This window comes from Typopeltis vanoorti, chromosome 3 (genome assembly GCF_054136105.1).
Source record: "Typopeltis vanoorti isolate ZY-2024b chromosome 3, IOZ_Tvanoo_1.0, whole genome shotgun sequence".
Lineage (NCBI taxonomy): Eukaryota > Metazoa > Arthropoda > Arachnida > Uropygi > Thelyphonidae > Typopeltis > Typopeltis vanoorti.
The window spans coordinates 59,028,944-59,056,419 of record NC_143551.1 but is presented as its reverse complement, the minus strand read 5'-3'; the positions used below and the strand labels follow the sequence as shown (position 1 = coordinate 59,056,419).

Genomic DNA, 27,476 nt, shown 5'->3' with positions numbered 1-27,476 from the left:
TAGAACCCTTTGCAATTCCATCTGTTTCCTTTTGATCCCTGATCATCCCATTACTTTCCTGCCTACACATGCTCTCACCTCCTCTTGGAGCATCCACCTTTCTCATGCTGTGTATCCCTGTCCACCCTGAGCCTCCCCGTTTCCCTGCTCCTCTTGCACACCCATTCTCTCATTTTCTATACTCATACCACTCACTTCCACATTCATTTCCACTCCTTCAATCTCTCCTGTCTTACTCTCCTGCTCTTCCACATCACTCCCCTCTCGATCTGATTCATTCTCTCTATTCACTTCTCTACCTTCCAGCAGCAGTCTCTGCAAGCGACTCACACCATAACCACTCAAATGCAGTCCATCGCTCCCATACAGCTCACTTCGTCCCTCAAACTCATTCCACATATTAACAAACTGTACTCCCATCTCCTCACACATTTCAGCCAGAATATCATTCATAATATCCTTGCTCTCCGCTTCATTTCACCACAATCATACCTAGGCAACACACTGACCACCCTTCCTGTCACACTATTCTCCTTTATCTTTCCAAGCAGTCTCCTGACATTCATTTTGACATGCTCTTTGTTCTCTCTCAAATCATTTGTACCAATTAATACAATTAACTCTTTTGCTCGTTCCCGCCTCATATTCAATGCCTCAATCACTCTACTCATTTTACCGCCTAGAAAACATACCTTGTGCATTTTATCCTCTAGCACACCTTTAATAATGGAGTCGCCATACAATGCTACTCGCTCATCTTTTGTTAACTCTTTCATGCCATCATGATTTATTTTAATAGTTTTGACCTGAATTCTCTTAATTTCATTCCGCATCCATTTCATTTCTTGCTTCATCCAATCCAATTCGCCTTCCGAACCTCGCGACAATTCAGTCTATCATTAAATCTTTCTAACTTTCTAACTCTCGACCCCCTCTTCTCACTTTCCCCCTCATTCATCCTTCTTTGTTTCCGTACTTTTGGTCCAACATACGTCCAACTTTCACTATCATTCTTCTCACTTTCACTCTCACATATCTTTCTTTGTTTCCGTACTTTCGGACTAACATGCATCCAACTTTCACTATCATTCTTCTCACTTTTACTCTCATTCATCTTTCTTTGGTTCAGTACACCCCCAACAGATATGATCCAACCATTGCAGGTTGTTTCTCTCTTGCAGAACCATAGATTTGTGACCTATAATCTAATTCGGTTCTCAGGAAATAAGTGCACAATACAGTAAAGCAAGGAACATCAATCAGCACCCCCATTCTAGTGTGCTGAAGATATTCAGTGCTCTTTGCAATTAGGATTATATTTTCAATCAAAACATATACAGAAGATTTTTTTTTTCCTGCTGAAACACCAACCTATCTCTGAGCTCATGAACACACTGATCAAGTGCTTGATGAAGTTGTCGATCAATGTCCCTAATGTTTTAAGAATGACAGAAAATTGTAGTCATTAACATACAGCTCACCACCTACTATGGGAGAAAGTTCTTCAGTGAAAGATCTTTTGATATTTACCCAGCTTGAAAAGGTAATGACAAATTTTGCCATGAATCAGGAACAACTCCTTAGTAAGCATTCTGTTGCACAGTAAGAGGAAGTGGTCCAGGGAGATGTTTTATCATCTCACAATGAATGTCTCAGATTGATTTTAGAAATTATGGAGTTTAACAACTGTGTTATAAATAACTATTTTAATTTCCTGACATTTTGACCTTCATATTAAGGTCATCATCTGAAGTATATACAAGGACGAGCTGAGTTACATTTCACACAGTTAGCTAAAGAAACGATGATTTGATCACCAGTTATTCTACTGGCATGACCTCTAGTGAAAAAATAAAAATAAATAAATAAAAAATTATTATTATTACAGGTATCTCCATGGAATCAGACTCATCGCAGGAGACCCATACTAGCAAAACAATATCTGTCATATCTCTTCTTGAATTAATTTATATTTGAAGAACTCACAACTAAGTCAGGCAATGAATTCCACTCATTCACCACCCTCCAGGCAAAAAACCTTGTTCTCACACCCTTGTTAACCACACTCTTCTTTAATTTCCAGGGATGACCTCTTGTTCTTCCATCACTATCAACACAGCTGAAACATTTCCCCTGCATCAATCCTATAAAAACCTTTCAGTAATTTAAATGTTTCTATCATATTCCCTCTTCTCTGCCTATCAACCAACCTCTGCAATCCACAAGCTCTCAATCTATCAATGTAGGGAGCATTTTTTACATCACTCACCAACTTAGTCACTCTTCTCTGAACCCTCTCCACAGCCTCCTCATCTCCAAGGAATCCAGAACTGAGCATAGTAATCCAAATGTGGAAGTATCAACGCTTTATAAAGGGGAATAATAACCTCTATCTCTGGATGTCAGTGTGTTCCTCAACAACCAAGTAATCCTATGTGCAACTTGGACACCTTAGCAATGTGTCTCCTGAACATCTACCAACATCAATCTCTTGGAGTACAGTTCGATCAATACAGTACACAGCTGGTAATCTTTTAATCCCAAAATGCATAACTTGACACTTTTCCACATTGAACTGACATCCATTACCTTTTGCCCATTCTACCAGCTTATTTAAATCATCCAACATCAGCTTGATTTTTTTATCGTGTTACCCAACTTTGCATCATCAGCAAACAACTGAATATCTCCCTTTAAGCCATTTCCTATATCATTTATATACAAATTAAACAACAATGGCCCAAGCACAGAGCCCTGAGGCACATCACTGGTCAGTCACCTGCCTCATCCTGGACTCTGCTCCTCCATACACCACCTTCTGATATCTCTCCCTGAGCCATTCTCCTATCCATATCGCCAATTTAGTATCCATTCCTGTCAGCTCCAATTTGCGTAACAGTATTCCATGGGGTATCCTGTCAAAGGCCTTAGCAAAATCCAGAAGTACCACTGTGTAGCCAGTTCCTTTGTCCAACTCAAATGTCATTCTATTATAAAAAGTTAGATTGCTAAAGCAGGATCTACCTTTAACAAAACGATGTTGGCCTCTATAGAGTATCATATTCTGATCCACCCATTCTTGAATTTTGTGTTTAACCAACTTTTCCAATACTTTTACCACTACTCCTGAGATGGCGATTGGTCTGTAATTAACTACCACAGTTTTAGAGCCACCTTTATGCAAAGGAACCACTTCCACTCCCTAGGGACCATACCAGAGTTCAAATTTAAATTAAATATCCAAGTAAGAGGGGTTGACAATTCCTTTGCACATTCATGCAACACCCGAGCTGATATTCCATCTAAACCTACAGCAGTGTTTGCATTTAAATTTTGCAATATATTAAATACCTCTGATTTCTTAACTTCGATGCTCACATTAGTTATTGCCACAGGTACAAAGATATTCTCACTTGGGTGATAGGCTTTTGAAAAGTGATCACTCAGTAACTTGACTATTACATCTGATTTTGTCACCTCAATGCCATCACAGCACCCACTAAAGTTATCCTTCCAAAATCATTCTTCCTTTTACTTGCCACATAGCGGAAGAACTCTTTGGGATTACCCTTGATCTCATTGGCTAAGGTCTTCCCATAATCTGATTTAGCTTTTCTTACTATGCTGGTAACCTTCCTAGCTTGGGCCTTGTACTGCTCATGGGTGTACTGATTGCATTTCTCCTTGTACATTCTCCATAACATTTTCTTTTTTTGCAGATCAAGCCTGATACTACTGCTCATCCATCTAACGCCTACCTTGTTTGTCTTCCTGACCATGGGGACACAATCTGATATTGCTTTCCTCAGATACCCGCTGATTTTATCCCATGCACTGCTAACATTTTCCCCCTGCAACATGTTCTGCCATGGGATGGCTGCAGGCTCACTCTGAAGCTTGTCAAAATTGCCTAACCTGTAGTTCTGTATATACCCCTTAACAGAAAAATCCACAGATTTTGCAACCTCCCAAGTCAATACCACATGATCGCTTTCACCAATTGGAGGTAACAAGGACACCTTACTTATGCAATATATCCTCAGAGCCAATAACCAGGTCCAACACGCTCACACCACGTGTCCCTTCAGTTATGTGCTGTTTCGAGTAATTATCTTGTAGAAGATGTATGAACTCCATTTCCTTTTTGCTACGTGATATTTCCTCCTTCCAATTGACATCACCATAATAATCACTAAACCTACACTCATTGCACTAATTTGCTGATGCATGAATTCAATATCTCCCCCCTGTACCCACTGGCCTATAGCAGCATCGAACCGTATATTTGGTTGCGTTGGTCAATATTTCACACCAGACCACCTCACAAATGAACTCTCATTCACATGTCTATCATCTTGATATACTACTTTCTTTGGCTGCAACACATCAGCTATCATCAATAGTACTCCTCCCCCTGTTCTATCTTCTCTATCCTCCCTGAAAATACTGTACCCATCACATTCAATTCCAGTGACCACATCTTCTGCTGACAGCAAAGTTTCACTAATGCTTACAACTTTTGATGAGATTGCACTGACTAATGCCAAAAATTCTTCTCTCTTATTTCGAATGCTTCTTGCATTGGTATACAAAAATTGCAGATTCCCTCTAGTTCTTGTACCAGCTTTAGAACTGATATACAAGTCACTAATTTCAGTAGTCCCATGCCAATTTTTATCCCCTCTCTTCTGCAATTTATTCTGCAAATAAGGATCAATAAATATACAATCACTGCTAAAGTCTCTCTCTCTCTCTCACACTCAACCTTTTCAATATTAGTTTCCCTGCCCAATTACTTCAACTTGTTCTGAAAACAGTCACTTCTTTAATCGCTTATGTCCTTCCATGTTCAGATGCAGCCCATCTCTAGCATACAGATAAAATCACAAATTAATTAATTATTTAGAAACTACATCAAAGCTAAATTCTATTTAAGATAACACAAGAGAAATTTATCTGAGAGAAGCTGATTACCATACAACACTAAAAGAAAGGAATGTCTCAGATGCTACAATGCATTCAAGAAGAAGCATTCTTTTCAGCTTCTCCTTAACGAACAGATGACTATACAGCTAACCCATCTGAATAGATAGGTTAGCTGTAGGGTCATCTGAGAAGTTTAGCCTCTGTTTCTCTTGCTGTTCCTTGAGGATATGAAATTCTAGCAAAGCATTCTCCTAAAGTGTGACTGCTTTGGGTTCAGCAACTACACATCCATTATTTTTCAGGGTAGACAAATGGTGTATTCTACTTCTACTTTTTTCCAGATCTTATCTCATACCACTTTTGTACAGATTGCATAACTGATGGATGATGTACACTAGATCCAAACCTGCATTTGACTCTGATATCTAATGTAACATGCTTTGGTCCAAGCGCATTTAAAAACCATCCATACAATTTGATGTAGGATATTGCTGAAATATATCCCACAGAGTAATGTGTCAAAAAGTTACTTATAAAAAATATGGATACTGACAATTATAATATAAACCAGGAATCAGTAATAGAAAAAAAATTAAAAAATAAACATAAATGGATGGAACACATTCAAAGAAAGAAAATAGAAAGATTACCAAAACAAGTATTAAATGACAAACTATTAAGAAAACGAAAACCAGGATGTCCTCTAAAGAGATTCAACGAAGACTTCTGAAGTTGGAACAGGCCATTTTATGCCTAAATCCATGAAAAGTATGATGACAAAAACATCTATTTTGAGCTATGGGTAAAGCATGCAATGGAATAAACTCAGAGGGAGAAAGAGGTTGGATGTCTAACTGGTCACTCTGACAAGTGAAGTTTCATTCCTAGAGGAAGGAGAAAGTAATGGATTAAAAATGAGTTCCTCCAGATCAACAAGGCAGTAGGACTGGATGAGTTTTGAAAGAATGGAAAGAAGTAGTCAAAATTCTCATGGGAAGTCCTACTATCACACACATAGTGAATCTATTTAAGACAGTTAGATGAGCTATCTCTGCACTCACCATACTATCAAGCAACAGATTCCAATCACCCACCACCACACAAAAAAACCTACTCATCCCTCTGCTCACCTTCCATATACAGCTTCCAGGGATGGCCTCTTTATCCCTCTCCCATCTCTCCCCCATTCTACAAATACACTTCTCATTAATTGTGTAATAACCCCCTTAAAAACTTCCTTCAACTATCCATTAGGCTCTGAAAATTACATTTCCTCAATCTTTCTTCATATTGAACATTCCTAGGACCAGAAACTACCATCATCACTGGATCCCTTCCAATATCTCTAACATTTTGAAAATCAGATAAGTAAATCTGTGCTCCATATATGACCTGATCAAGGCATCCCTTATCACCAAGATATCCCCACACATTATGTATCTGCATTCCATCTGAGAAGCATAGAAAAACTCAACATAAAACTGAATGGAGGACTATGGGGTGGGGAGGAGGGTCTTCATCCAGTAGTGGAGAGAATAATGGCTGATAATGCCATAAGAAGACTACTAAAACATAACTTACCTATAATTCGAAACCTTAGTCTTATTACCTTCCTCATGAAGTATAAAGGGAGGAAAGGACTTTTTTTTTTTTTTACTAGAAAGGACCAGATTATGTCAAGCAGAGAGGACTAGGTTTTCTCATAAACAAAAGTATATCAAACAATGATATTAAAGCAACTGATATAACCACAAGAATGAACATATCTTAAAACCCTTTAACCCTCGTGTTTCATCAAATTGTAATAATTTGTCTTTTTCTTTTAGGATATATAAGAAGACATGTCAGAGGTTTTGAAGAAATTCAAAGACAGAGGTGCAGGCCATCATCAAGTTTTTTTGTGGTGCAAGAAAGCCCACAACTGAGATTCACCAAGCTTTATGTGAGACTTTAGGAGACTGTGCCCCAGCATATCTAACAGTTGCCAGGTGGGTGGCCAAGTTTAAAACTGGGCTTCCCAAAACAACAGATGTCCCCAGATCAGGAAAATCTTCCACAGCAATCCATCTGAAAACATCAATGCAGTGCATGCCATGATCTTTGATAATAGATGAATACCAGCCAAAAACATTGCAAAGACTCTGGGGACATCCAAGGATTTGGGGTCATTATCCACCAAGATCTGAACATGCAGAAGCTCTATCAAAGTGGGTCCCCAAATGTTTGAATGCCAAGCAAAAGAGAGAACGTGTGCTGCCATCTCAAAGAATGGATCATTTTGAGAAGTTAGGTATAAAATTTTTGGGTAATATTGTGATGGCTGATGAAACCATGGCTTCATCACTATGACCCAGAGACCAATCAATGGAGTGGAGACAAAGGTTCTCCATGACCAAAGAAGTTCTGAACCCACAAGTCAGTAGGAAAGGTTCTTGCCATTGTCTTTTACGGATGGTGTAATCCTTACCAAGTAACCCAAAAAAAAGGTGAAACTGTTACAGCAGCAGTTTATTCAACAGCTCTGAAGGAATTGAAGGAGGTACTGAAGGAAAAATGCCACAGGAAACTGAAAAGAGGCGTATTGCTTTTGCAGGACATTGCACTTGCTCATGAAACCCAACAGACAAAACACAACTTGGGCTTTCAATGTCTGCCTCACCAACCCTATTTGCCAGACCTGGCCCCATCTGACTATTTCCTATTCTCACATTTAAAGAAACATTTGAAAGGTACAAAATTTACCACAGATAGTCATATCTGCAGCTGAGGATTGGTTCGTGCAACAAGTAAAAGACTTTTTTCCTCAGAGGATTGGAAATGATGCAGCAACATTGTAACAAGTGAATAAGTCATATCAAATAAGTAGTATCAGTGGAATTAGCTAATATCTTTGTATACAAATGCTAGAAGAGTAAGAAACAAGGCAAATGAAATGTTTGTATTAATTGAATCTGTTCACCCAAGAATTGCTGGAATAAGTGAGACATGGTTGGATGAGGATGACATCCTGACAGGAATAGAGATGGAAGGGTATGATATGTTTCATGAAGATGAAGATAGAAAGAGTAAAATGGGAGGGAGAGTGTTATTGATGATAGAGAAAAAGTTATGTCCATACAAAGTAGCGATGCAAGAAGGAAATAGTGCCAGTGGTTTTGATTGAGGCAGTATGGTGTGAGATAGAGGTGAATAGAATGAAATAAGAAATGTATAATCAAATTAGTCAAGCAAATAAGAAAAGAGTGATCATTATGGGCGATTTAATTATGACAATATAGAGTGAGATGATGAGATAGCAACTGGAAGTAAAGAAAATGAGTGAGTTTTTGAGGGACAACTACCTCAGACAGTATGTAACAGAGAGCACAAGATGATTGAGCGTCTTGAATTTGATCATCTCATCAGATTATGTAATTATAAATGAGGTGTCAAATCAACCTCCAGTTGGTGAGAGTGACAATGAAGTGATTACCTGTGTGGTTGCCAGCAGCATGATGACCTCTATTGGGTAGCATATATCATAGTGTGAACATCAGAACAGAAAACTATTAAAATAATACAAGGGAGGGGGCTGAAAAGTTCTGATAAACACCTGGAACAAAAATGATATTAAACTGATATAACCACAAGAATGAACATATCTTAAAACCCTTTAACCCTCATGTTTCATCAAATTGTAATAATTTGTCTTTTTCTTTTAGGATATATAAGAAGACATGTCAGAAAAAGATAAATTACAGACCTATAAGCTTATTGTCACAAGTATATGAACTATTTATAAAAACAGTAACAAACAGAATCAAAAGATTATTGGATGAAGATCGGCCTAATAAACAAGCTGGATTCAGAAAGGAGTTAAGCATAATTGACCATCTGCATACATTGAATCAACTAACAGAAAAATGCAGACTTAGTAAAACATATGTACAACTTGATATTGTACCTAGGTTTTATAGATTATAAAAAAGCCTTCGATTCAGTTGAAAAAACAAGAAATCCTAACAGCAATGAAGAAACATGGAGTAAGCCAAAATAATATACAGCTAATAAAATATACAAAAAGCATCTGCTAGTATCATTATAAATGAACACAGCAGCCCACTCCAAATAAAGGAGTACACCAAGGAGATACTAATTCACCCAAATTATTCAATGCAGTATTAGAATAAGCCCTGAGTGAATCAGATTGAGTGACAAAGGGATTAACATTAATGGTAAAAAGCTAAATCATTTACAATATACTTATGATATTGTAGTAATCTTAAACATCAAAAGAGAACTAGAAGAAATGATGAATGAATTAAACAAATCAAATAAAGTAGGATTAAACAATGAAAAGACTAAATACTGACAAATATTGAAAGAAACCAGATAACAGAAGAACAAATAACAATATACAATAACAAAATAGAATATGTAGACATTGGTGGAACCTTTACCTTAGGGAAAAAAAAGCATTTATGAAATAAAAAGGAGAATTCAACTAGGTTGGATAGCTTTTAGCAAACTGCAAAAATTTCTGTGCAGTAAAATAAAACGAGTAAATAGAGATAAACTTTTTTTATCCCAATTATGACATATGGATCAGATGCGGCCAATAACCAAACAAATACTGAACAAAATGAGGAAAACTGAGTATAGAATGGAGAGAGAGCCATGCTAAACATCAAACTGAAAGACAAAATAAGGAATGAAGATATAAGAAAATAAACAAACGTGTTTGATATAGGGGAAGAAATTTTCAAATTAAAATGGATATGGGCAGGATATATCGCTCAGATGAACAGTGATAGATGGACAAAGCCAATCATCTATATGAAGGAAGACAAATGCCTAGACAATCAGAGAGAAGATGGAAAGATGACCTAGAGGAGATGGCTGGATAATGTTGCATTAGGAAGCATTCAACAGAGAAAGTTGGAGGCAAATGGAGGAGGCCTATAACCATAAATGGTTATAAAAAGGGATAGAAGATGAAGTATTACAATTTTGTCCTCCTATGAAACTTGGCCCACTGTAAGACTCATGTTAAAGAACGATGTCAAAGTAACGGTTTACTCCCTCTAAACAGTGATGAATCAATTAAGTCATTCAAGTCTTAACATCAAGTTCATTCAATTTCCCACATACCTCCTGTTCTCTCCTCCTCCTTCCTTCCTACTGCAATAAGCACTGCATGATGTTACATTTACAGGGAAATATCTTTGTGAATTGCTCATTTAATATCTTAGTGATATCCTCTGCAGTATTTATTCTAACATTTATGTCTGCCAATATCTTTCCATAATCATTATTTCTTCTCCTAGTCATATATTGCAATAACTTACTGGGTTTATTTGGTCTCTAGCTAATTGCTGCTCATACCTTATTAAATGAATCTCCTTCCTTGCCTGCTCTTTGTAATCCTCAAGCAACTGATTAATACCATTCATCTTGTGCTGCCTCCATAATGCCTTCTTCCAGACTGCATGCACCTTTTCATCTGTCTTTTTCACATTACCTTATTTAACCTCCTAATCCTTGGAATACAATCAAGCTGCCTATGCTAGACAGTTCTTAAGTAGGGTCCAAGCAGCACTGATCTCCTTTCAATCCAGTTCCTCATTCCATGATATAGCCGCAAGCTATATAGTCTCCTTCCTTCTCACTATATTCCACATTACCAGGTCTATAGCAATGCCCAAGTATTTCATCCTGTCCACCTCTAGTACAGCGCTACCTAAAAACCACTGACATTATTTTCCCCTTAGTGTCTCCACCTAGGATGTTGGAAGCATGACTGGAAGGGGAAGAGAGGTGGCAGACATGATGAGAAAGAGGAAATTGGACATTTTATGCGTGCAGAAGACAAGGTGGAAGGGGAAAAGGCGAAAGAATTAGGAGACAAGTATAAATTGTTCTACTCCAGAACGAATAAAGAGGGAAGAAATGGTGGCAGAATGAACGGCAAAGTACTGGAAGTGGGTATGAGGAACGACAGGATCATGCAAATGAAACTGGATCTTGGAGAAGAGCAACTGGTCATCTTATGTGTCAATGCCCCACAAGTTGGCTGTACAGCAGAAGAGAAAGATGAATTCTGGAACATGCTAGATGAAGAAATGAAAGAACTGGAAGAAAACGAGATGGTAATTGTCGGAGGAGACTTGAACGGAACATAGGGAGACAGAATAGGGACTGTGAAAGGGTACATGGTGGCTATGGAGTGGGAATGATGAACCAGGAAGGAGAGGATTTTGGACTTTGCAGTAGCGTTTGATCTGGCAACTGTGAACTCCTTTTTCTGTAAGAGGGAAGAGCATTTGATAACATTTAGAAGTGGCAACAACACAAAGTAATTAATTTTCACAGATTAACTACGTTTTGACTAGAAGAAAACATCTTAAGGCAGTAAAAAATTGTAAGGTAATCCCAACAGATCAAGTGGTGCAGCAACACTGGATGCTGTGCGCAGACTTTTTATTTTAAAGTCTGCTGTGTGCAGACTTTAAAATAAAGTCGAAGATAAGAACCTTTCGAAGCCATGGGAGAAAGACAATTAAGTGGTTTCGCTTAAAAGAAGAGAGTGTAAGGAACCATTTTAGGAAGGTGTTAGAGAGAATCTCGGAAGGACTAGAGAGTATACAAGATTGGTGGAGACATAATTCAAAAGCAATTCTAAGCTGTGCAATTGAGGTGCTTGGTGAAACATCTAGAAAGATTAGAGAGCAGAAGGAAGGTTGGTGGTGGAATAATAATGTGCAAGAAGCAGTGACTGCTAAGAGGAAGGCAAAGCAGAAGTGGGATGAGTCAAGAGTGGAAGAGGACAGAGAGGAGTACAGAGAGAAAAAGCGAGAAGCCAAGAGAGTTGTTGCACAGGCGAAGGCCATGACATATCAAAACCTTTATGATCAATTAGAAACAAAAGGAAGGACAGAGAAAGATTTATCGATTGGCAAAATGTAGAAATAAGGCATCAGAGGACATCATACATGTGAGGCAGATCAAAGACAGGAAGAATATTAAGGAGGGATGTGGATATAACAAACAGATGGAGAATATACTTTGAAGGGCTTTTGAATAAAGAAAATGCAAGGACTCACAGAGAAGATGGGGAGCCTTATGAGGGGATGGCAGAACATTAGTACAGTGGAAGTGAAGGAGGCCATAAAGAGGATGAAGAATGGAAAATCAATGGGCCCTGACACGATCCCAGTGGAGGCATGGAAGGCACTGGGGGAAGAGGGAATTGACCTGCTGTGGGACCTGTTCATGAAAGTTTGCCAACAAGAAAATATACCCGAGGAATGGAGGGAGAGTACTCTTGTCCCCATCTACAAGGGTAAAGGGGATGCACAAGACTGTAAAAATTACAGAGGAATAAAGTTGATGTCCCACACAATGAAAATCCTAGAAAGGGTTCTCGCTGGTAGATTGAGGAAGGAGGTAAAGATTGCAAAGGAACAATTTAGCTTCATGCCTGGTCGATCGACGACAGATGATGGAAACGTTTCGAGAGAAGCAACAGGAGCTATATCTGATATTTATTGAACTGGAGAAAGCGTATGATAGAGTGCCAAGGCAAGAAGTCTGGAGGTGTCTGAGGAAGAAGAAGGTACCAAAGAAATATGTCAGGCTGGTTCAGATGTACAGAAATGTGAAGACAAGAGTTCAGACCTGCCTGGAAGAGAAAGATTTCCAGTGACAGTTGCCTTGCATCAAGGGTCAGCATTAAGTCCGTTCCTGTTTAATATTGTGATGGAGGCAGTGACGAAGGTGGTGAAAGAAGACATGCCTTGGACTATGTTGTATGCAGATGACAATGTGCTGAGTGCAGAATCAAGAGAAGTGGCAGCTAAACTGGAAAGTTGGAGGAAAGTACTGGAAGAGAGAGGTATGAGACTGCAACACATACTCTGTCTTACTTCTACTCAAAGGGGATGGCAGCCAGGAGATAGATCTGGAGCTGGAAGGAAATGTCATCAGGAAGGTCAGTGACTTTAGATACTTAGGTTCAACAATGAAAGAGGATGATGAGACTGAGAAGGAAGTGGGATGCAGGAACTGGAGAGAGAGAGAGAGCTGGAGTGCTATGCAATAAGAGGGTGCCAATCAATCTAAAAGGCAAAATCTACAGGACAGTAGTGAGACCAGCTATGACGTATGCTATGGAAACTGTGGCCCTGAGGAAAAATAACATCAGCAGGATGGAGGTAGCAGAGATGAGAATGCTTAGATGGATGTGTGGTGTGACCAGAAAGGACTGTCTGAGAAATGACTATGTAAGGAGAACGGTGAAAGTTACGAGCTTAGGAGCAAAGATACAGGAGGCAAGATTGAGATGGTTTGGTCATGTGATGAGGAGGAAGAGTATGTGGGAAGAAAGGTCATGCAGATGGATGTGCAGGAGAGGAGGAATCGCAGCAGCCAAAGAAGAGATAGAGGGAGATGGTGAAAGAAGACTTGAGGATGAAGAACTTAGATGTGGCTACAGCCCAAGACAGGAGGTTGTGGAGGAGACTCACTACAAACAGCAACCCTACTTAAGTGGGAAAAGCTGCAGAAGAAGAAGTGTCTCCACCTTGGATGGACATACTCTACTATCATCAACAGCTCTCCCCTTCCTTCCTGCCCTGTATCTTCATGGAAAACATGTCCCTCCATCTCTATTCCTGTCAGGTTGTCATCCTCATCAAACTTGGTCTCATTATTGCAACATGTGACTAGTGGTATACTACAAGGTTCCTTGCTAGGACCACTACTGTTTAATCTGTACATAAATGATATAGGAAATAATTTGAAAGGAAATTCAGTTATTTGCTGATGATGCAAAATTAGATAACAGTTAATCAAGATGATGAAGAGAGCTTGCAGGATGATTTAAATAGGCTGTCAGTATTGACAAAAGATGACGGTGTCAGTTTAATGTGGAGAAATGTAAAGTTATGCAGTTAGAAATAAATTGATTACAAGCTGTGTACCACCTTGATGGAACTGTGCTCCAGGAAAGAGATGAAGCTAAGGATTTAGGGAGGGTGGCAAACAGAAATTGAAGTTTAGAGGACATGCTGCTAAGGTTTCTCATAAAATTACTCAGCTTATTGAAGAAAACACTAACAAGTAGAGATAAGGAAGTTGTTATTCCTCTTTATAAGGCCTTGATACATCCATATCTGGATTACTGTGCTTAGGTCTAGTCTCCTGAGGATGAGGAAGTAGCAGAGAGGGTTTAGAGGCAAGCAACCAAGATGGTGAGTGGTCTGCAGAATGTTTCCTATGAGGATAGATTGAGAGTATGTGGATTGTAGATGTTGGTTGATAGGCAAAAAAGAGGAGATATGTTAGAAACATTTAAGTTACTTAAAGAGTTTTATAGAAGGAAGCAGGAGATATGTTTCAGCACTGGACTAGAGGGTGCAGAGCAAGAAATCAACCCTGGAAAGCTGAGTAAAGGCTTGGTTAGTAGGGGTGCTAGGACTAGATTTTTTACTTCGAGAGTTGTAAATGAATGGAATGGGTTGCAATATCAGTTGTGAGCAGTTTGTTGATTGGTTCAAGGAAAGGGATGATAGATAGGGGAAGAGATTTTAAAATTAACTGTCTATATGTTAATAGTTGTCTATAACCTTCTTCCTTCCTAGAAGGTTATAGACAACTATTAACAGAATCAAGACAGATGCAGCTATCTCCTACATAAATGGAATGCAGGTCTCCTGCAATGAGTTTTCAGATGGAATGATCATCAGTTAAAAGTTTTATGGGGGATGTCTAGGGGAGGGATATGGAATGGGTGGTGATTACCAGGGAGAGGCATGGAGGAGTTGCATCTGATAAGTAGTGTTGGTACTACTTGTTATAGTCCGAGAAGTGAGATATTATGTTTGTTTGCAAATGCTAGAAGTATTTGAAATAAGAAGGAATGAAATTGTTGTATTGATTGGTTCAATACAACAACTGATGGAAAGATCATCAGTTTTATCAGTTAAGTAAACCACACTTTTTCCTCCAAAATGCCTCTCCATTGTTAAAGTGAGTCCACCATTGCTTTCTGTATTACGATTGCAGCTAGATTCTGTTGTAATTCCCAGTTTTTGCAAAACACTTTGTGTCCAGTTTTATTTCTTTTGCAGAAAACAATTCAAATCAAAGCCTTTGCCACATACTTGTTAACAATCAGCTTGATTAAACTTTTATTTTTATACCGAAGATGTCTTTAACACTCCTCTCCCCCCTGTACAGAGCCCTATATTTATTATTATATTCAGCAGTTATATGCAGATATGATTGGAGACATAAATGCAACTTTTTAGCATAAGTTACATTACCGAACTGTTCAACAATAATTTTTCATTAAATGAACCAATCAATACAACAATTTCGTTCCTTCTTATTTCAAATACTTCTAGCATTTGCAAACAAACATAATATCTCACTTCTCAGACTATAACAAGTAGTACCAACATTACTTATCAGATGCAACTCCTCCATACCTCTCCCTGGTAATCACCACCCATTCCATATCCCTCCCCTAGACATCCCCCTCCCACATACACACTTAAGCCATTCCATTTCTTTGTCTGTTCATGCAACCACTTTCACTTTCAGCATCAACACTTCTCGTGCATTCTCCTTATCCATCCTGACCCCCCCCCCACTTCTCCATGTCTTGACCTCTTATTCTCATTCCTTTCACTCATTCTAGTCATCTCTCCATAAGCATTCCTTCAATCTCTTCTACCCTACTTTCCTGCCTCTTCTATTCACTGCTTTCCCCCCTCTCTCTCTCTTGTGAAAGACCCCTGCAGCCACCAGCTGGCTTCATCCTTCCTAGATGGCTATGAATAACTATTAACAAAATCAGGGTGAATCAGGGCAGATGCAGCATCTCCTACATAAATGAAATATGGCAGATAGCCCTTACTGTGACTGCACACATATTCTACAGATCATCAAACATATCATCAGTGACTTCCCCGTTTCCACAGCAACCTGCAGGAGATACGTGAAGTGTCAAAATTCATTCCTATTACCAACTCTTTTGCTTGTTTACTCCTGACATCCAATGCCTCAATCACTCTGCTTGCTCTACTTCCAGAAAAATAAATTTTGTGCAGTTTCTCATTAACCACACCTCTAATAACTGAATCTCCATAAAGTGCCGCTTTTGAATCATTCATTAATTATGTCACAATCATCTTTCTTTCCATTTTCCCTCACTCTTCCATGAGAAAACAAAAGCACATGAAGTATCTTCACAATTAGGCTACTCATATACAAAGATGGTGGCTTCAAGACAAATGGCCTCAATATCTTATAATGCGCAGAAATCCATCTTTCAGATGTGTATAATGCCATGCATTATAGGAAGGTTCACTCAGTCCAGTTTCAACCTTTGGGGTTGCATCAGTGAGAGGTAAATCTGTAGTTCTTACTGATGTAGCAATATAACTAGTATGGAAAGAAAGACAAAAGCAGGTTATGACAGGAAGTTAGCTATGACAGGTTATGACAGGATTCTTTTTAGCAATGCAGGCTAAAAAGAATCCCAAACAGTTCTTTCAATATGGTACAAGTAATAGAAAGAATGTATATGGCAGAATGATTTGAAGGAATGCCAATGCTAGAGAGATAACTGAATCAGTCAAAATAGTAGATATCCAGGTGGTGATATTGTAGGAATGAGAGAGTCAAAGGCTTATATGGGAACTGAGGTAAATGAAATAGAGGTGATAGCATATTACAGAACCCTAATGTGAATACAGCTGTGGGATTGGATGGTATACCAGCTCAAGTTTTGCATGAAGTGGCAAGGAAATTGTCACTGTCACCTTGACCATATTGTTTAATCTAAGTCTCAGCTCTAGGTTAGTCCTAAAGGGGGGGGGGGTGAAAAGAGGGGAAAATTGTTCCATTGCATTCCAAAGGAGGCTCCAAGTCTAATGTAGCAAATTACTGACCAATCAGCATATCAGGAGTTGTTGTCAAAGTATTAGAGAAGTTGTGATGGAATTCTAATCAGTAAACTGCAGCACATTGACATGGATATAGGGTTGATGAGATGGATAGGAGGGTGGTTGATGGAGAGATATCAGAGAGTAGTTTATTCAGGAGTAGAGTCCAAAAGAAGGCCTGTGACTAGTGGCGTGCCACAGGATTCTGTTCTTGGACCGTCATTAACGATATAGGAAAGGATCTGAGAGGAACTGTTCAGTTATTTGCGATGATACAAAGTTAGGTAGAGCAATAGTTAATACAGACGATATCAAAATTTTGCAGGATGATTTGGATAGATTGGCAGACTGCAAAGGAGAATAGATGTCAGTTTAATGTGGAAAGTATAAGGTTATGCATTTTGGGATGAAAAGATTCCCGGCTGTATATCACATTGGTGGAACTGTACTCTGGGAAATTGACAAAGCCAGAGACTTGGGAGTGTCAGTGGATAAGGAGTTAAAGTTTAGGAGTCACAAAACAAAAGTGGCTAAAGCAGCTCATCAGATCACTTGGTTATTGAAAAATACTTTGATGAGCAGAGACAAGCAGGTTATTGTTCCTCTTTATCAAGCCTTGATTAGACCCCATCTTGCTGCATGCAGATCTGGGTGACAGGGTTTCTTGGAAATATTCAGAGGAAATTTTTCAGAACAGCTGTGTTGGTGGAAGGACTAGGGGGCCATCCATGTAAACTGAGCAAGGGTGTTAGAATTAGGTTTGTTGTGTGAAGAGTAGTGAATGAGTGGAATAGGTTGCCAGAGTCTGTTATGGGTGTGATGACTGCACAAATGTTGGATAGTTCTTGACATGTATAGGGCCTCCCTTGATGAGTCTAAGGACTCTTTGGAGTTGCCTGTAACACTGTAATAATAATAATATAATTTATCATTTATTAAAATTATCTGGATGAAAGTAGGTGTAGCAAGTTTTTCCCCCCACCCCATTGGTTAGAAAGGAAATTATGTATGACAATAAATTACGTTATATGCTTGGAATACATGTTCAAAAAAGAGGTATTACATTATGGGAATAATGAGGTAATTCAATGTAAAGTCAAAAGCCTCCCTCCCTCTCTCTCTCTCTATATATATATATATAAAAAATACAAGTAATTTTATAAACTTGGTTATTTTACTCCTAATCCCAAGTAAGCAAACAGTTAAGTTTGTGCCTGAACGTAGTTCAAGTCTAAAGGTGGTGCAACACCATGGCAACTCATTGTAAAGGTGGGTAAAGTTCTGATCACCATTCTTAGTATTTTCCATAATGTAAAGCACATCTCACTAAGAGATGTATACTGCAATACATTATGGGTGGAGTCACTACCCAGACCGGTTTCAACCTTTTTTGAGGTCTCCTCAGTGAGTAGCTAAACCCTAAATACCAAGGTTTTAGTAATACAGAGCCTTATCAACTTTACCTATACAGACCAGTCTTAAAGATCTCATTATTCAAAATGTGAGATATTGTTTACTGGTGTCTAGGTAAACAATAAAATCAAAAATATAATTTCTTGTCCAATATGATTTCCTTTCTGATGATAAGAAAAAAAAAAAAAAACTTGCTACAAGGATGATAACCTGTCAAGAAAGATGCAGTGGTTCCACTGGATAAGGCAGCAATACCCACCCATTTGCCCTTCTTTTCCTGCTGAAACACACTATACCCTTCTATTTCAATTCCTGTTAAGTATAAAAGCTTGTGCAATACAAATATACTGCACAGGCAAGAGCTGGGTAAGCTGGGAACCTTCTCTGGAGAACACACGATTTCTATGTCACTTCACATCTAAAGTAATCATAAGTGGTTTCCTACAGGGCAATGTAAATCAAGCAGCTACTTAACATAAGGTACATATTGTGTATATACACAAAGTTGCCATCACTGCCACATACCTTTGCATACACCATGTCATTTGATGAAATTGTACTATGTTTCTCCTTTCCAATTCTTCCACTAATGCAACTGCCCAAGCCATTTTCTAAGATTATAATATCACCTGTCTTATAATTCCACATTAATTCCTTTTAGAATTAAGTATGTATATACATGCATGTATACTCAATTCATTTAGTATAATGAAATATTCACATATATACAAACACATGAATATGTACACGATCCTACCACAAGTCATGGGATACCACTCTGCCAGCCTGATTGGCTGAGTGATTAGCATACCCATTCTCCAATAGGCTGTGGCTTCAAATCCAACTAAGGGCATGGATGTTTGCAATTGTCTTTAGGCGGGAGATAAATTTCATTGACAGGTAAGATACCACTGCCCAACTTATTGGAGGCTCAAAGTGAAAAAGTTCCATGTTTGTTCTCTAGCAGAAGGTTTTTTACTATGTAAAAAATAAATTTAAAAAGAAATACAAAATATATAAACTTGATAATAATATCCTCAGCCCACCCATGGCACAATATGCACTATAGGTTTGTAATTAACCTTTCACGGGTGGGCGCAACACAAAAAACCTCTAATCAAGTTATCTTGAGATCAGTTTGAGCTGTTACAGTATGCTGATGATGAGAGTTAAACAGCATTTCCAAGGAAAATGATAGATGAATATCATTTGAGGAAAATCTCCATTCGTATAGCAGCAATCTAGAATTTCCCAAGGCCACAGTTGATTATGTGCTGAATAATCACAGGTGACAGTGAGCCCACAGCATCACCACATAGGACTAAAATACTAACAGAAACCAAAAACTCCTTAAAATTAGTTCTCATCTTGCAAATCAGGTGCTCAAGAATCTAGAGATGTAAGCAGCTATAAACAATCCCTTAAATGTTTCCAAAACATGTAGATGGATGCATGCAATAAATATCTGTAATACAGTGGTTATCACATCCACCTAACTCAAAAGGTCCCAGGTTCAAGCCTTGACAAGGGACACAAATTTTAGGTGGCTTCGTAGCGCAACTAGAACAGCAGGACATTTGTGCCCTTTGACTGGAAAAAGACCAGAGTTCAATTCTTGTCATGACAAGAGAAATCCTTATATGGGCTTTTTCAAGTGAGAAAAAAAATAACTGATCTCATACAGAGATTAGGGTTTTTTTTCCTCCTGAAAACTAGTTTTTCATCCTGAATACAGGTAAATCAGCCAAGATTACACATGCAATTTACAGGAAAAGTACTATTGTTGTTGGTGGTAGTAGTGGACAGTAGATGGCATGTTGATTGGAGTAGCATCATGTGCAGCTGGAGGATTAAGCAGGGAAGACATTGGAATGTGTGTAATGGAGCTAGTCGAGTGTCCTCCCACAAAGACTCCTTACGCTCCTTGGAGTGTGTCATGTAATAAGAATTACAGCATACAGTCCTTTAACAGCACCAAATTGACAGACCAAAATACACAGAACCTAGGTAGTGGAGCAAACAGAAATCATGCTCCGCTACATGATCTTCCAGTCTGATGGATCCATATAGGTATGGAGGATGGATACCTGGAGCATGCTTTTATTACCCAAGTGTTACGCCAATTAAGAAGTTCAAATATGGCAATGTAACAATATGAAGTTACTCCTCATGACATGAAGGTTCACTGCTAGTGGCACATGAAAAAAAGACTGCTAGATCATCCTATACAGATGTTCTAGACAACTTCACTTATCCTACATTTTGGCAATTTTATGGTCCTAGTCCTTATACTTAGATTAGTAGGTGTATGAGACCGTTGCAAAACAATGACTGACATATGCAATATGAAAAGAATAACACTGGAACATTACTAGTAGCCTAGCACGATGCCTCAACCTGAATTTGGCAGAGCATTGGGGTTAGATGAACAGGAACACAGAATTAGGGACATGGCCAAGATGGTCCTCTCCAGTGGAACTTAATGCTCTAAAGGAGTAGCAGAGCACAAATCGCTAACTTTCTATCAAAAATTTGTTGAAAGTCTTCTATGCAGTGAAGCAGTTTTCACAGCCAAAGAGGGATGTTAATTTCTGTCAATATGTTCCTTTATAAGTGTCCTCATTCATTTGTAGGACAGAAGTCTTTTTTTTTTTTTTTTGGTTTTGTAGATTGATCATTGTTGTATTGAGGAAGTAAACTAAATTGTTTACTTCCTCAATGCAATATATAATCTGACCTATGGAAAAATCATTCTATTGGTAATAACTAACATTCCATATAAAGATTTTTTTCGATGTTCTTATTTATAGTTGTCAATAAGCGATTTGCATATTACAGGATGAGATGGTGAAAGAAATTTTATTTTGAACATAACAAAAAAGAAAAGTTCTGCTTTTAAAAACTAATTCACTATTCCTTTTCAACTGTAATATCTTATTTTCCGTAATTTGGAAATATCGTAATTTAGCTCCCAGCAATTCGAATGAATGTTACTCCTGCATACATATACATCTGTATGACGTTATTTGGCACCTAAATTATTTTTTACACTGGCACAATTAAAAACAAGTATCCCCATTTTCCTCGATGATCAAAATAAAAGCGCTGGATACTAATGAGTTAAAAACCATGCACGTACGAGAGATAATCAAATTATTTTACTCATATATCCCGCAAAAACACATACAAATCGTTTAATTCAAAAAACGCAATATAGAAGGTTCATGTGCAATATGTTTCCTGCGGAGAGGGGGAGGGTGCTTTGCGTAGGGAATCCTTTAGTTTTCTTCTTTTTCAATTATCTCACTGTACTACGAAATAATAAAACCGGTCCCCGAATATACATAAAGTAGACGGCACTAGTATATCACAACAAAAATATTTGTTTTACTTTCATTAAAACGTATTAACTCTATAAGAACAACGAAATTTGTAATATGCTTTCGTAATACCTCATTTGACTTATTACAAACATGACAAAATGTACTAACTGATTTCATGTTATTTTCAAGGATTAGCATTAATATTTATTTAGCGTCAGCAGCAGCATGATATTAAAATTATCATAACGTAAAATATCAGCATAAAAACATAAGCGAAATGCAATAACAAAGCAAACACTTCAACATCGTTCTTTTCAAAGTCCAGTAGACGTTTGCGTCACATGTTTGTCCGGAATTCGCATAGTGAAAAATACTGCTCTGAAACAACTGGCAAAAAATCTTTTTTTTTTTATTTATTTATTTCCAAAAGTTTTCACAGGAACACTGCAACTCTGAACTATCACTTTTCTTAAACCATAGCAGCAAACAAAAGAAATAAATGTTAATTTCTGTGAGATGCTCACCTTTAACTGAAAATGTATAACACGTGTACTACATATAAACTAACTACAAATCCAGTTTGCGAAAAGAAGTAAATCCACATGGCAAACACGTTATATAGTGCTGTCATTTCTCGCGGCGCTTGGAAACTAGCGCCACACTCTCAATCCACTATTTTAAATTCACCGCCAAAGTGCATGACATGACAAGATCACATTCACTTAATCTCAAATAGAAAGTTGGAAATGGAATCGTAATTCGAGGTGTATGAATGTCAAGAGAGTTAACAATTGTCATAAGACTTATGCGAAAATTAATTTGCCTTTCTTGATGTTCATCATGCGCTTCAAGGATTCAAGCCTTTTCCAGCCTCAGAAAACCATCAGCAAGTCGTCTCTTCAATGAGAGGTCTGGTCTTTTTCATCTGATGGTTTATAATGGACTTATCTGGGTAGTCTATTTCTATTAATTAATATTGCATGCACCATCCAATTTTATTTCTTTATTTTCTCTCTCCATTATTAGATCATGATTTAATGCTTTCATTATGTCCTTGTGTTTATGATCAAATAAAGTAAACATATTTTTCCTCATGAATTTCATTTCAGCTGCTATTAATCTTTGCTTTTTTTTTTTTTTTGGCTTGTTTTATTGTCGAAATTTCACTTCCACATAATAGTGTTGGTAATGTTAATGTATGTTAAAAAACGTTTAATTTTCTTGACCAAAAAGCTCTGGAAAGACTTTTAATGGGATTATATTGATCAAGTGCATATAATAAACAACTACTTTACTTTTTCGTGCCTTACATCAATTATGTACCCTGAAGATGCCAACAGCCTTAGTTGGTGAAACTAGTTGGTATAACTTAGTTGTTTATTATATGCACTTGATCAATATAATCCTATTAAAAGTCTTTCCAATGTTAGTGTATTATAAACTTTTAATCTAGTCTATCTTCAACTTCATATGCATCCCAAATATCCAAGGAATTAGCTAGTTTTGTTGATTGTGATTTAGTTCTAATTAGATCTTAACATTTAAAAGCCATTCTCTCTGCATATTAAGATATGCAAATATGGATCACACAACTACATCGGACTTCAAAAAATTATTTGCTATGTAATGATGGTATAAAAGCTATTCAATGAAATATTGATCTCAAGCAATGAAGATTCGACAATACGGCAATTCTTGGGATGGCCAGAACTGAAGACAGAGAATGAATCACGACTTATTTTGCACTGATCTTAACGTTTGAAATCTGTTTTGTAAATGTTTATCTCCATTCAGGGGCGCGCCGGCCATATGTGCGACGCACACAGGCGCCAAAGAGGAGGAAATACTTTAAAGAAAACGTTTTTTTTAAGTGGTTTTTTATTGGGGGGGAGGATAGGGGCGCCAACTAAAGTTTTGCACACAGGCGCCGGACACTACATCGCGTCCCTGTCTCCATTGTACATATGAATATGTGCCTACAAATATTAAATCTTTGCTACGTAACGTAATGTAAATTAATACACAATCGAGCTTTGGAGAAAGTTATTTTTTTTCCAATTAGTTATCAAGTAAAGCATAACAGACAAGAAATTGTATTGTCTGATATAGGATCAAAGCAAGAATATAATTTCTTGTCCATTATTAACCTCGCTTTTTTGCAACGTTCATGATTTAATGTGTTTATAATATAATTATATGAAACTACATTGTTATAAGTGTACAACTATCAAACATTGCGTAATTAAGAGTTACGTATATTTTCAGTTCTTATTTTCGTCGTAATGATAAGAATCCTTTTTTTTTTTTCCCCCCATTTCAGGATGAGTTAAGTCTGATCTCATACGGAAGTATCAAGGTTTCTTCCCCCACCCCTCTGGAAAACAGTTTTCACTACACATAAAAGCAAATCTTCCAGAGAATTCTCGATCGTTCATCGATACTACTGTTTGTACGATGTATCGATAAAAGTCAAGCATTGTAGACAGCTGTTTGTACGGTGCAGAGCAATGGTGTCCAACCTTTTCACAGTAGTTTCTGGTATGAAATGTGTTTGTCACATGCAGTAGCGCACTCAGGATTGAATCTTGGGTGGGGCCCCGAGTTGAGTAGACGATATGAGAATACACACTATGCATCGCATACGACCTATGACTGAGCATTTGCAATGATCGCTAATTCATTAGTATAGAAATAGAAAACAAGACACAACATACATTTTTAAAAAAAATGAATTTTAATTAGGAAAAGATTTTTGGAAAATTTTTTGGTGTTTTTTTTTTCCCCTTTTTCTTTGGGGGCTGGGGAAAGGTCCCCTGTCCTCCCCCCCTCTGGGTACACCACTGGTCACATGTAATTAAATTATGTTTTGAAAGAGGTAATTTTTAATGGGTGAATCTCAAAGATGGTAATTGTTGAAATAAAAATCAAATTATATTCATAATTTTTATGATAAAAATTAAATTCCTTTAAATTTTATTTTAAGTATTTTTATGCAGAAAATTATACACACACAAAAGGACATTAACACCACTAGAAGTTACAATTTGACGAATGTAGTGGCAATAGGGTTAGACATCAGGGATGTAGAGTGCTCTCCAGGGATTTCTAATAAGGTCTGTAATATTTTAAGTAATTAACATTAATTAGATCACATGCCATGATAAATCATTGGTAAAATTGAGATGGGTTGATAGTGAACTGATAGCCTGAATATAGGAACAGTTAGATGACAGAAGACAGCAAGTTGCACATGGTAGCAGTGGCGTAGGAAGGTATGGCATTGAATATTTTACTAATTATCACACTCAAAAAAAAAAGAATGTAAGTATGATTTTTACCATGCAGACATAATCTAGCTCCACTTCTGTATGGGAAAGCAATGTTTCAAAAAAAGAAGGGTGATGTAACATAGGGCACTATTGTGGGATTGCTGTTTAATTTATATATTTATTGAAATACTTCCAAGGATTGAGAGGATATATTTGTTTGTAGATGATGCCAAGTTGAGGAAAGTAATGACACAGTGCTCCAGTGTATTTCTGCTACAAGAGGATATGAATACATTGGCACTTCACCTAGAAGAGATGGAATAAGATGTATTATATCAGTTGATTCACTTCAGCAGGTGGAGGAAGACATAAGAGATTGTTGGTGGATGAACTGAAGTTAAGACATGCAAAAAAAGTTGTGAAGGTTACTTAGAAATTTGCTGGCATCATGAAATAGATGCCGACAACTGGGGATAAAGAAGTGATCAAGCTATTGTTTCAGTTCTACATCTGGATTTTTCTGCACACATCTGGTAACCTAGATATCTGGGAGATAATACATTATACCCTTCACATTTTATCCCACTAACTACATCATCTTCTATCAGCCATGGCACACTAATGCCAATAACCTTTGCCCAGGAGTGAACTAACCAATACCAAAAATTCTTCCTCTCGCATTAGTGTACATATAAAGTACAAAGCCCCTTTGGCCTATCACTATCCTTACACATTATACTAATTGTCCCATTCTGGTTTGTTACCAGTGTATAAAATGCCTAACTTAGGTATTTTATACACATTCTTACACTCAACTGCCTCACCGATATCTGCATATCCACTCAACAGCTTCTCCCCTAAAAGTTAACTTTCCCTGATTCTGCACATCCACTTTCACTTTGACATTTTTTTTCTACACTCTGAACACCAAATTCATTCAGACCAAATGCAAACCATCCTTGTATAAGTCCTTTTGCTCATCAAAACTCACTCCACACCATTCTTCCTGCATAACCTATGCATCAAGTCATATAGCCCTTCTTCTCAGTTCTACTGTCATATCACACCAACAGCCTCACTATCTTAACTCTTAGGTCTTTTCTTTTGCTACTTCCAGTAATTCTTTCATGTCCTCCCTCATGCCATACTTTTCTTTCAAATCATTTGTTCCAGCCAAAATTATCAGCTCTTTCGCTTAACCCTTTTATGCTCTAACAGCCTAACATCATTAATTTTTCCACCTGGGAAGCACAATTTTGTCAATCTCTTGCCACTATAGCAATTAGATGGTCATCTTTTGTTGAATGTACAGCACTATAATTAGTTATAAATAATAGCAACTCCCCATATTAATTGAGTCTAGTGTGAAAGTGATATATACATTGATTTTATCACTGGGTACCTGTCTAGCCAGAGTGAATTTCATATATTCAGCACAGGTGAGAAATGTGACTTGAGAATTGTGATATCTGTGGAAGATGATCAAATGAAATACAATATTGACTGATTTTTCCTAGGTCATTGATGCAAGCCACAAATGAAAGTGTGTTTCTATATTTATCTATTTTTGAATATATACAATTGCATCTTCATCCTGGTAAGACATTTCAATGTTTGTTAGTTATGATGGATATCAAGTCATTTTTGTACTATTGCTTAACAGATTCATTAGCTTCTAAGAAGCTTTAAAACAAACTAGAATATCCCTCTCCCACAAAAACCCTATACTTTTAAAAATTTCTTATAACTATTCCAGTTGGCTTCAAGTACCTTGTAAAAATAGAAATTACAGCTTAAAAAAATTGCAAGAAAGAGATTATATGAACCAGGAACCTTGTTCTGAGTTCATTAAGAGAGGTAAGCAGTAGTCACATAGGGAATGAAAGTTATTTTTTAAAAAAATGTAAGTTTCCAAAGCTATATGCATAATGGCTATTATATTTTCTTAGCTTCTATATATTAAGGACTAACACTATGACAAAGTGACTCACCATCATTGTTTACAGCAATCTCATTCACTGTAACATTCTGCAAAAAAAAAAAAAAAAAGTCCCAGCAAAAAGTCTGTAGGATTAATGCTGTTCTAAAAAATTCATTGTAACCATATATTTCTTGGATCTTTTACGAATTTGTTCAGAGAAAGTTTACTAATTACATATTTATGAACAATGCCCTTTATTATAACTAAGATGAAAAGCCAAACGGCTATTTTTCTGGCGAAGTTAATTAAATTAAGGGGATAAAAATCCCTTATTATTTAACAGCCAGCATGCAAAACTCTAAGATCGAAAACTACGATCTAAGAGTTTCATGCCGACGAACTATCAGCAAATCCAAGCGTAAGTGACCACCTGGTAGTACCACACCAAGGCAACTCGAAGCAAAGGTGGAGCAAGCTCCCTCATTATCCTTGATATTTTCTCATAATGTAAAAACACACAGCTCCTAGGAGATGTAATATTGCTTTACATTATGAGGAGAGGTCATACCCAGATCAGTTTCAACCTTTTTTGAGGTCTCACCAGAAATAATAAGGGATTTTTATCCCCTTAATTTAATGCCCTTTATTATTGCACCAGCATCTCCAGGGAGTCTGGAAACATCTCAGGAAGCCT

General features: G+C 37.4%; 1 protein-coding gene across 1 annotated transcript in view; it reads right to left on the bottom strand.

Moving 5' to 3' along the window:
* The window catches only part of r (carbamoyl-phosphate synthetase 2, aspartate transcarbamylase, and dihydroorotase rudimentary), a 489,668-nt gene extending 467,735 nt beyond the window's left edge, over positions 1 to 21,933 (bottom strand). The window contains exon 1 of the mRNA XM_090390424.1: positions 21,761 to 21,933. The gene's annotated coding sequence lies outside the window, so the exon portion shown is untranslated. The remainder of the gene's footprint in view (positions 1 to 21,760) is intronic.
* Between the last annotated feature and the right edge of the window lie 5,543 nt (positions 21,934 to 27,476).